The following is a 10,001-nucleotide window of genomic DNA, read 5'->3' as shown; positions in this document are numbered from 1 at the left end:
TTGCATCTCACTGAGGGAGAACTTCGTAGTGTAGAGAGAGGGAAGGGTGGAGTGAAAGCTTCATAAGAGTTCAGAGTTTGTCTAAACCATCCACAAAGTTAGAAGCCTGAATTTTTAAAGTGTGTTCCTGCCATCCTCCAGAGCCCCCTACAGCCTATTGCTGGCTATACATGAGAGCTTAGGGGTAGGGAAGTGAATGAAATAGTCAGAAAAAGCAGAAAAAGCTGGTGCCTGGAGTGAGCAGGACTCCAGGGAAGCAGACCAGTTAGGCTCCGGAGCGGTGAGAGATGCGTGGGTGAAGCCCACTCCGCCCCCACTCCCCCGAAACCCCCCAGACACCCCCACAGCAGCCGCAGAGCCCCCTGCTGACCCCCAGCACAGCCGGAGGTAAGCAGGCTTGTGGTGGGAAGGGGTTAACTCCTCGCTCCCTGAGAGGAGGCCGGCTGCCGGGCCAGGTCAAGCCCCCGCCCAGGCCCCTACTTGGCCCAGCCCCCCAGGGAGAGAGAAGAGAAGGAATGGGGTACTCACCAGTCCCCCTCCTGTAGGGCAGGGCCCCCAAATCCCGAGCAGGGCCCCCCCAAACCTGTGAAACCAGCTTTTCCCGACGGCAGGCCCACTGCGCATGCGTGCAGTTTAAAAGGGCCCGCCAAACAGGGGAAAAAAGCTCAGTTAAGCTCCGGAGTGGTGAGAGACATGTGGGTGAAGCCCGCTGTGCCCCCACTACCCCGAAGCCCCCCAAACACCCCCTCAGCAGCCGCAGAGCCCCCTACCAACCCCCAGCACAGCCAGAGGTAAGCAGGCTCGTGGTGGGAAGGGGTTAACTCCTCGCTCCCTGAGAGGAGGCCGGCTGCGTGGAGCCGGGCCAGGTCAAGCCCCCACCCAGGCCCCTACTTGGTCCAGCCCCCCAGGGAGCCACGCGACCGGAGCCGCACGACCAGGCTGCGTAAACAGGCACTTGAGTTAGAGCAGAGTTCGTGCAGGAGAGGGCGTGGGAGGGCACGAGACCCTGCCTGCGACCCCCGCCAAAGTAGTCAGCCCCAGCCGTAGCCAGCCTACCAGAGGCATGACACGGATGGGCACGCGCCGCACCCCGAGGGTCCCCTCAGGCTCTGCGGCCCCCCCCATCGGGCGCCTCAGAGACGGCCACCCAGACGGAGCCCATGGTTCCGGGCTCCACGCAGACGGAGCCCCTGGCTCTTGGCTGCGGGGGCTGCCTGTCCCTTTTTCAGGCTCTAGGGCCCAGGAGCATGGCCACCTCCCCTTGCGGGGTCTGATCCCTACTGGGGTCTCTGGTGCGTCAGCTGGAGGAGCTCCAGGCCACAGTCCAGAGACTGCATGCCATCAAGGACTGCAAGCAGTAGACTCCTACTGCCAGGCCCTTCTTCCCCGGGAGCCGCAGGGTAGAGCACCGTCTCCCTCCAGGACTAAGAAGGACTCTGGGACCTCCCGCTCTGCCCAGTCAGGGGCATGGACCAAGGTGGTCAAGGGCCCTAAGGCCCACCGCACCAAGGCCCCTCCCTCGCTGGAGCTTAGCAACAGGTTTGCACCTCTTGCAGCCCCAGCAGAGCCTGCTCAGTTGCCAGCTCCCACAGGCAACCCAGATTCAACCACAGCTACTGCCCCCGCTCTCCCCAAGACAAAACGAAAGGTGTTTGTTGTGGGAGACTCCATCCTGCGGGGGACTGAGGGGTCAATCTGCTGCCCCGACCCCTTAGCCCAGGAAGTCTGCTGCTTCCTGCGGACCCGCATCCGAGACATTGCGGAGAGGATCCCACAGCTCCTCCGGCCCACAGACCACTACCCCGTGCTCCTTATTCATGTGGGCACCAATGACACGGCTCGGAGCACCCCCAGCCAGGTCATGAGGCGCTACAGGGAATTGGGAGCTTAGGGGTCTGGGAGCTCAGGTGGTGTTTTCGTCGATCCTCCCAGTCTCGGGCTATGGGCTGAGAAGGGACAGGAGGATCCACGCAGTGAACCAAAGACTGCGGAGCTGGTGTCATCGGGAAAGCTTTGGCTTCCATGACCAAAGCCCGCTCTTTGGCGAGAGAGGCAGCGAGCTGCTGGGAAGAGATGGCCTCCACCTCTCTCCCCTGGGGAGGAGGCTCTTCTCAGCCAGGCTGGCTGACCTGCTCCACCGGGCTTTAAACAAAGCCCGCTGGGGGATGGGGGGACTACTGCCTCTGCTGGCCCACGGAGCAACCCTTGCAAAGCCAGCAGACCATGGCACTTAAGGGAGCCCACCCCTGCCCCAGCCCTGGCACAATCTGTGGGCAAGGCAAGAGCCCCAAAGGGCACACTTGCCTGCCTGTACACTAATGCCAGGAGCCTGGGCAACAAGCAGGAGGAGCTCATCCTCCTGCTTAGTGCAAAGAATTATGACGTCATTGGGATAACGGAGACCTGGTGGGACTCCACCCATGACTGGATCATGGGTATAGAGGGCTATACCAGGAGGGATCGTGTTGACAAAAGGGGCGGGGGTGTAGCTCTCTATGTGAAGGAAAGCTACATGTCCCTGCAAGCTGATGTTGGTGACCAGCATGGACAGCTAGAGACCCTCTGGGTAAAAATTCGTGGGGAATTCAGCACAGGGGACACAATGGTGGGAGTCTACTACAGACCTCCCACTCAAAGTCCCGAGCTTGACCAGGAGTTCGCCCGGGAACTGACTGAGGCTGCTTGCTCCAGGACCTTGGTTGTCATGGGTGACTTCAATTACCCGGACATCTCGTGGGAAGATCACTCAGCTAAATCTGAGCGGTCGCAAAGCTTTCTCTCGTGCGTGGATGACCTCTACCTGACTCAAGAAGTCTATGGGCCAATGAGAGGGAAAGCGCTGCTTGACCTGGTACTGGCTACGGGGGACGACCTAATCGGCAACCTAGTGATTGATGGGAAGCTGGGTGACAGCGACCACGAGCTGATCACCTTCACCATCCGCCGTAAAGCTGGCAAGTCAGTCAGCAACAGTCCTTGACTTCAGAAAAGCCGACTTTGACAAGCTCAAGAGGCTAGTCAGTCAGGCCCTCAGGGACCATGACCACAGGGAGTTGGGAGTTCAAGAAGAGTGGTTGCTTCATAAGGAAGCGATCCTCAGTGCACAAGCTAAATCTATTCCAACACGGAGGAAAGGCAGGAAGAAGGCACAGCAGCCCCCCTGGCTCTCCAGAGACCTAGCGGACCTACTGTGGCTAAAAAGGAAAGCCTACAAAGGATGGAGGACAGGATTCACCTCCAAGGAGGATTACTCCACGATGGTCCGGTCCTGCAGGGAGCAAACCAGGAAAGCCAAGGCTGCAACTGAACTCCAACTAGCTTCAAGCATCAAGGACAACAAAAAGTCCTTTTTCAGATATGTGGGGAGCCGGAGGAAAAGCAAGGGCAATGTTGGACCCCTGCTAAACCAGATGGGGCAACTGACAACTGACGCCCAGGAAAAAGCCAACCTATTAAATAGGTACTTTGCGTCAGTCTTTCATCAGTCACACGGGATGCCCATGCCTGCTATGGGACAGGGAAATCTGGGTGAGGGGGATCCCCTACCCTCCATCAATGCTGACCTCGTGAAGGAACACCTTGAGAAGCTGGATACCTTCAAGTCAGCTGGCCCTGACAATCTGCACCCCAGGGTACTCAAGGAGCTGGCGAGCCTCATAGCCCAGCCCCTGGCACAGATCTTTGAAAACTCCTGGCGCTCTGGTGTAGTGCCCGAAGACTGGAAGAAGGCCAATGTGGTGCCGATCTTCAAGAAAGGGAGGAGAGTGGATCTGGCTAACTACAGGCCCATTAGCCTGACTTCTATCCTGGGGAAGATCTTAGAAAAGTTTATTAAGGAGGCCATCCTTGAGGGACTGGCCCAGGCTAACATCCTAAGGGATAGCCAGCACGGGTTTGTTGCGGGTACGTCTTGTTTGACCAATCTCATTTCCTTCTATGACCAGGTGACCTATCACCTGGACAAGGGAGAAGAGATTGATGTCATATATCTTGACTTCCAAAAAGCTTTTGATCTGGTATCCCATGATCACCTCTTGGCCAAACTGCCCAGTTGTGGCTTTGGCTCCACCACGATCCGCTGGCTGGGAAACTGGCTTCGTCGTCGGACCCAGAGGGTTGTGATTGATGGCAGTCACTCATCGTGGTGCCCTGTGACCGGTGGGGTCCCTCAAGGCTCTGTCCTGGGACCCATACTGTTCAACATCTTCATTAACGATGTGGACATTGGAGTCAGGAGTGGACTGGCCAAGTTCACTGATGACACCAAACTTTGGGGCAAAGCATCCACGCCAGAAGATAGGCGGGTGATCCAGGCTGACCTGGACAAGCTCAGCAAATGGGCAGACGAGAACCTGATGTCTATGAAACTATGAAACTCTATGAAACTCTGGTGGCAGCAGCCCCACCTGGAAGCTGTGTGCTGGCTAGGCTAGGCCCTTCTGTGCATGAGGGTGGGAGCAAGGCACAATAGGGTATGTTGGGGGCATGTGTATACATAAGTGCCTTGCTCCCATCCTCGTGGGTGGAAGGGCTGGGCAGGGTACAAGTCATTGGTGAGCAGTGTGGGCCAAATGAAAGTGCCTGGTTTGCCAGATCCAGCCTTCAGGCTGTATTTTGCTCACCCCTGTAGTAGAAGATAGCATTTTAATGTAGTGGGTAAAAAAACAGTGAAATTCAATGATTGGAAATTGAAACTGGACAAACTCAGACTAGGAATAAGGCAGATTTTCATAATGAGGGTAATTAAACAGCAGAACAACTTCCCATGATTTGAAGTGGATCATTAATGATATTTGCAGTCATTAAACTAGGACAGATTTTTTTTAAAAGGTATGCCTTTATTCAAGCAGCATATGATGCAGAAATTATCTGGTGTGGTTCTATGGACTATACTGTGGAGGAGTTCAGATCATGATGGCATCTTCTCGTCTTAGAATACACAAAACTATGAAAAATTCTGCTACTTTATATGGAATTATACCAGCAGAAATTAAAAATTAATACTTCTACCTGGCTCATGCAATGAAAACTTTTGGTGTTTAGAAAGCATTTCCTTTAGTCTTACTGTAGCACTACCATGAAATATGTACATCAAGTTTGTGGAAGATGCAGACTGCTTTCTTTATTATTAGGGATAGACTGTTTCATTCAAAAACCATGTGCCCCAGAAAATGGAATTTATGCTTTCACTTATGCTATTTCTTTGGGCTTTGAGATATCTGTATCTATAGATGTAGATATAGGTAGATATAGATATTTCAAAGCCCAAGTAAATATATATATTATTTTCTTTCAACAAAAATCCCAGATTTTCTGGCATTTTTAAATGCCAAAATCACACAAGTGAACCATAAAAGAAGTAATTTCTTTTATTTTTTTTCCGAACTTTTGAAAAACAAATCTTCCCCCGTATCCTTCTATGTACATTGTGTTCTCCTCCCATGTAACCTTCATTTGAAATAGCATCAGAGGAGATTATTTCAGTACATTGAAATGTTACAGAAACATACCCAGATTCCTGGCAAAGGATTCAGAACAATCAAACCAGGGAGAAGTCACACCACATGCTTCCCATTAAATCTCTTTTGGAAATAAAGGGAGGAAAGGTCATACAATCTTTTTAACTTTTTTTAAAATTGAGAATTAGAATAAATCAACCAATTTTATTTTCCACATTGTACTGTGTTGGGTTAGGTATCTAGAGGGTGGTTTGCCATTGCTTGGGTTATCATTTATACCAGTTGAAAGTGAGCCTAAAAGTCCGTAATTCCAATTTGGGAACATATACAATCACTTTGCACTCCCTTTGAAAATTAATGATGCGTCTGGCCTGGATGAATTGTCTAAGTGGTACAATCTGATTAAAAATAAATGATCTTTAAACTGTATGTTTCTTTACTCATTCCTTGTGCTTAAATCCAGAGAGGGGCTTAGACCCAGCATCGTAGTGCCTATTGGAATTTTTAGCCTTGAGTTGGATGGGGAAAGTCAAGCGCCTAAGAACAGGACCAGCACGTGCCAGAAAACTGGATGAGGAACCACCTAAGTCAGCTTGTAGGAAATGCCAAGTGAAGGAGTTGTGCCTGTTACCTTTGTTCTGCTCTTTTGTGTTAACTGGGAAGAGGGACCAAGCTGAGACATAGGCAATGTTCACTAGGTTTTCTTTATTAAACTCAGGAAAAGTTTGGCAACCACAATATTTTAAACTGAAGTGCATCTCCTCCTCATGCCACATTTCTCTGCACCCTGGTGCATGCCCTGGGCAGGGAGGAGGTTGGGTGGGGAGGGGCGGGGGGAAGGAAAAAGGGAATGGTGCTTGAGTAGCTTGTGTTGTGGGCAGTGCTGCCTGTGACACAAGGCCAGAGGAGCCTGAGGCAAGAGACCTATGGCCTGGTGTCAAGGTGAGGACACTCGAAGCTCTCTGACACTACTCATCCAGGGAGGGCTCCTGGTCCATGCTGGTGAAGAACTAGTTGGCTAGGGCTTCGTGGATCTGGACAGTCTGCCATTGTGTGGAGCTGGGGCCACCATCACTGGAGAGCTCGCTGCGTATGCTTGTATTTCAGGCTCAGTCCCCACTTGAAATGCTTCTTCTGGTATTCCAGCTGCCCCCCATGTGGCTTCATGAGCAAGGGCAGGTGGGGGTAATCTGGGCCCACAAGTAGGATTGGCGGGGGGGTGATGATGTCACTGATGATGAAATTAGGGACCCTGGAAGTGTAGCACCTGCTTTTAATCAGCCCAGGGAATGAGGAGTTGTGCAAGATGCGGGCATCCTCTTCATTGGCCCCATGAAAGTTGGTAGCCCAGTCATGCCCTGGATGCCTATGTTCTTTGAGTGTGTGTGTGTGTGTTTGCATGTGCATACATGCATGTCCCAGGAATGTAGGTTCTGTGTGTGTGGGGCAGGCGTCCAGGACACACACACACACACACACACACACACACACACAACCCAGGCATCTGACACACGCACACTTGACAGGCACAGGGTGTACTGGATGGCCATGTGTGGTATGATCAGTTGGTGACTCATGGCCATGAGGGCATACACCATGATGAGCCGCTGCTACATCAGGTCCAGGTGGGGGGCCATGATGTCCCATGGTCCCCAATGAGACTCATACAGGGCAACAAACAGGACCTGCCACAGCTCCTGTTGCTTGGCCACTGAGAAACAAAGGCATGTGCAAGTCATGACAGCCGGGATGGAAGAGGGGGTTGAGGGCCCATCAGGTAGCTTGCTCTGTTCAAGAGTCTTTAGCCTGAGGAGCCTGTGGGACACACTGGGAGGCATGTGAGATCCTTGCCTACCTGCTGGGCTTGGCTCATGCAAGCAGGCTCTGAGCCCCACCCCACCAAAGGGGTAATGTGTGTTCTGTTTTCTCCTGGCCTAACCTTGGGTCCTTAGAGTAAAACTTTTTAGCCGATTTTGGATTTTAAACTTCATTGCAGTACAACAAGGAAGTTTTTTTTTACCGCCCTGCCTGCCATCTGACACCTCCAGGGAAGGAATTCTACCTGATCAACACATCAAAGAGCTACTCAGCACAGCTCACAAAGACACTCTCATGGACCCAGAGGGACAGCCTTCCATCTTCAGCTCCCTCTGTGCAAAAATGAAGTTTATTTCCTACCTATGGGGACTTTTTACCATCTTGTACCATCTGCACTTTTCCCAGAGCCTGATGAAGGGACTTTGATTCTGAAAGCTTGCAGAAAAGGACAGTTTTCTTGCCATTTTCCAGTTGTTCTAATAAAAGGTATCATTTTGGAACCAAGAGTTCTAGTTTTTTGTATGTCTTTAGAGTAAAACTTGAAAGTTAGAGTGCTTCTACCTTGGGTTTCTTGAACACCTGTACTTAGCCTTCGGTGCCAATGGGTTTTAGGTGTTTCCAAGGTTAGACAGTTTCTGACTAAAGATTTTGAGAACCTAAACTTTAGATATGAGTGCCCATCAGTTTATGTACCAAGTACTTTTTCATATTTAAGTTTCAGTTCCTTGATTTAAGGAACTTCTAATCACCTTGGAGACAACTTATATGCATCTGGCTTGTGTTTATAGAATAATTTAACAGTTTGGGTGGAAGGGAACCAAGAGGGCATCACCCATATTGTTAAGAGCCAGAGTGGAGGAAAGTGTTGAGAAGTTCTCTCCAAGAATTTAAAGATGGTCCTGAGCCCTCATCTCTGATTCTGAGGAAATTTATATCTGGATCTGAATTGTGGCTCAACTGTAAGAAAGGAATGAATAAGTTGGCATAAATTGGGTTTTCTCCATTATCTTCAGTGACGTTATTCTGATTTATACCATGTGAAGATTTCGCCTGTATGACTTGTACAATTTAGAATAAAAGTATATGAGACCATTCAAGAATGTTACATGCTATTGTTTGCAGCTATTGATTCTATTGTCTGCTAACTCCAAACTTTGCATTGCTTTTGATTTTCACAGCACTGATTTGAAAGGAGCTGTTTCAAGGAGAAATAATAACTCAATGAACCTGGATGTAGTCCCAATGTCATTCTTTTGCTCAAGTCACTCAGCAGGAGAATCCCTTTAGCAGATATTAAATGTCAACCTGGGAGACAAGTAGCCCCTGCTGAAATCAATATCCACTTGCATAGCAGCCATTTAGTAGTCATTCATTAAAACAGCAGGTTATTTTCCCCGCAGAACAGAAAACAGAATCCTTTGAAGGAAGAACAGAAAACAGAATCCTTTGAAGGAGTGGTCACACTCTATTCACTGCATTTTCTTGGAATTTTTGTAAAGTTAAAACATTATTATTTAAAAGATAAAACAACAAAAAAAAAAGAAAAAATTTTTTTTGACAGGTTTACCTTATAAATCTCTGGATTGTTATAAAAGCTCATATTGGGAGGTGTATCTTTGGGTCATTGTTGAAGGCCGTAAGTATAATCAAAAGTTATAGAATTCCTACATATTAATACCTTATGTAATAGTTCCCATATTGTTAAAAATGGACCATGCTGTGAAGGAGGGCTATGGATTTATACTTGCTTTCTAATGCGCACATAAGTGGACTCTTTCATATAAAGAAAGAACTATGATAATAATATCAGCAACAATAATAATATGGAACAGCTAAAAAGATAATGGCAGCATAAGCCGAGAAACTAAGAGCCTGAACCAATGGCCATTGATTCAATGGTTAATGGTACAAAGAACATAGGGTGCCTTATTTTTGTTAGGGTTCACCATAATTATAAGGTAAAATATGGGTGGGGCTAAAAAGAGAGAGAGAGAAAAAGAGACTAGACACAATTATATCATTAATTAGTCAATAATTGCTAACAGATGTCATGCAGAGGTGTCTAATATATCACAGTTCTACCATATTTAGAATTCAAAAGAATTATGCAGTAACTATTGACTTTTGGTTCTTAATGACAGTGTTGTACGACATGAACTGACATTCCAATTTTTTGTAGTAGCATTGGAGTAATGTTGTAGCCATGCTGGATCTAGGAAATGCACAAGAGGCAAGGATTTTTGTGTGTGATATCTTTAATTGGGCCAACTGCAAGGTTCGGATAGATTTAAACAGGCTTTGAATGCAACCCATTCCTCTTCAGGTGACTTAAAGAAGAATGTACTGCATTTGGAAACTTGCTTAAGTCTATCCCAACTATGAAGTTGGTTCAATAAGAGATATCACCCCCAAAAATCCTGTCCTCTCACATTTTTGGGGGGGGAATGATAGTGAGAACTAAGAAGAGGAGGAGCTCCTAAGGGGACTCTGTGCTTTCCAAATGCTCTTTCAATGTTGAATCCTAGTGATCTTCTGCAAAAAGAGTGTTCGAATCCAGGTCTATAGTTAATTGTTATGACTCAAACCCATTTCCAGGGCTAATGTATATATACTTTTTATTTATTTATTTATTGCTGCAAAACAGACTTTAATGTGGTTTAAAAAAAATCCATGCTTTACAGTTATTGCATGTCACTGGGAAACTGCTATCATCACCATTTAGAA

The sequence above is a fragment of the Crocodylus siamensis genome, chromosome 5, assembly GCF_052110815.1.
Source record: "Crocodylus siamensis isolate JL-2025a chromosome 5, ASM5211081v1, whole genome shotgun sequence".
In the NCBI taxonomy this organism is placed as follows: Eukaryota; Metazoa; Chordata; order Crocodylia; family Crocodylidae; genus Crocodylus; species Crocodylus siamensis.
This window is presented reverse-complemented; position numbering follows the sequence as displayed.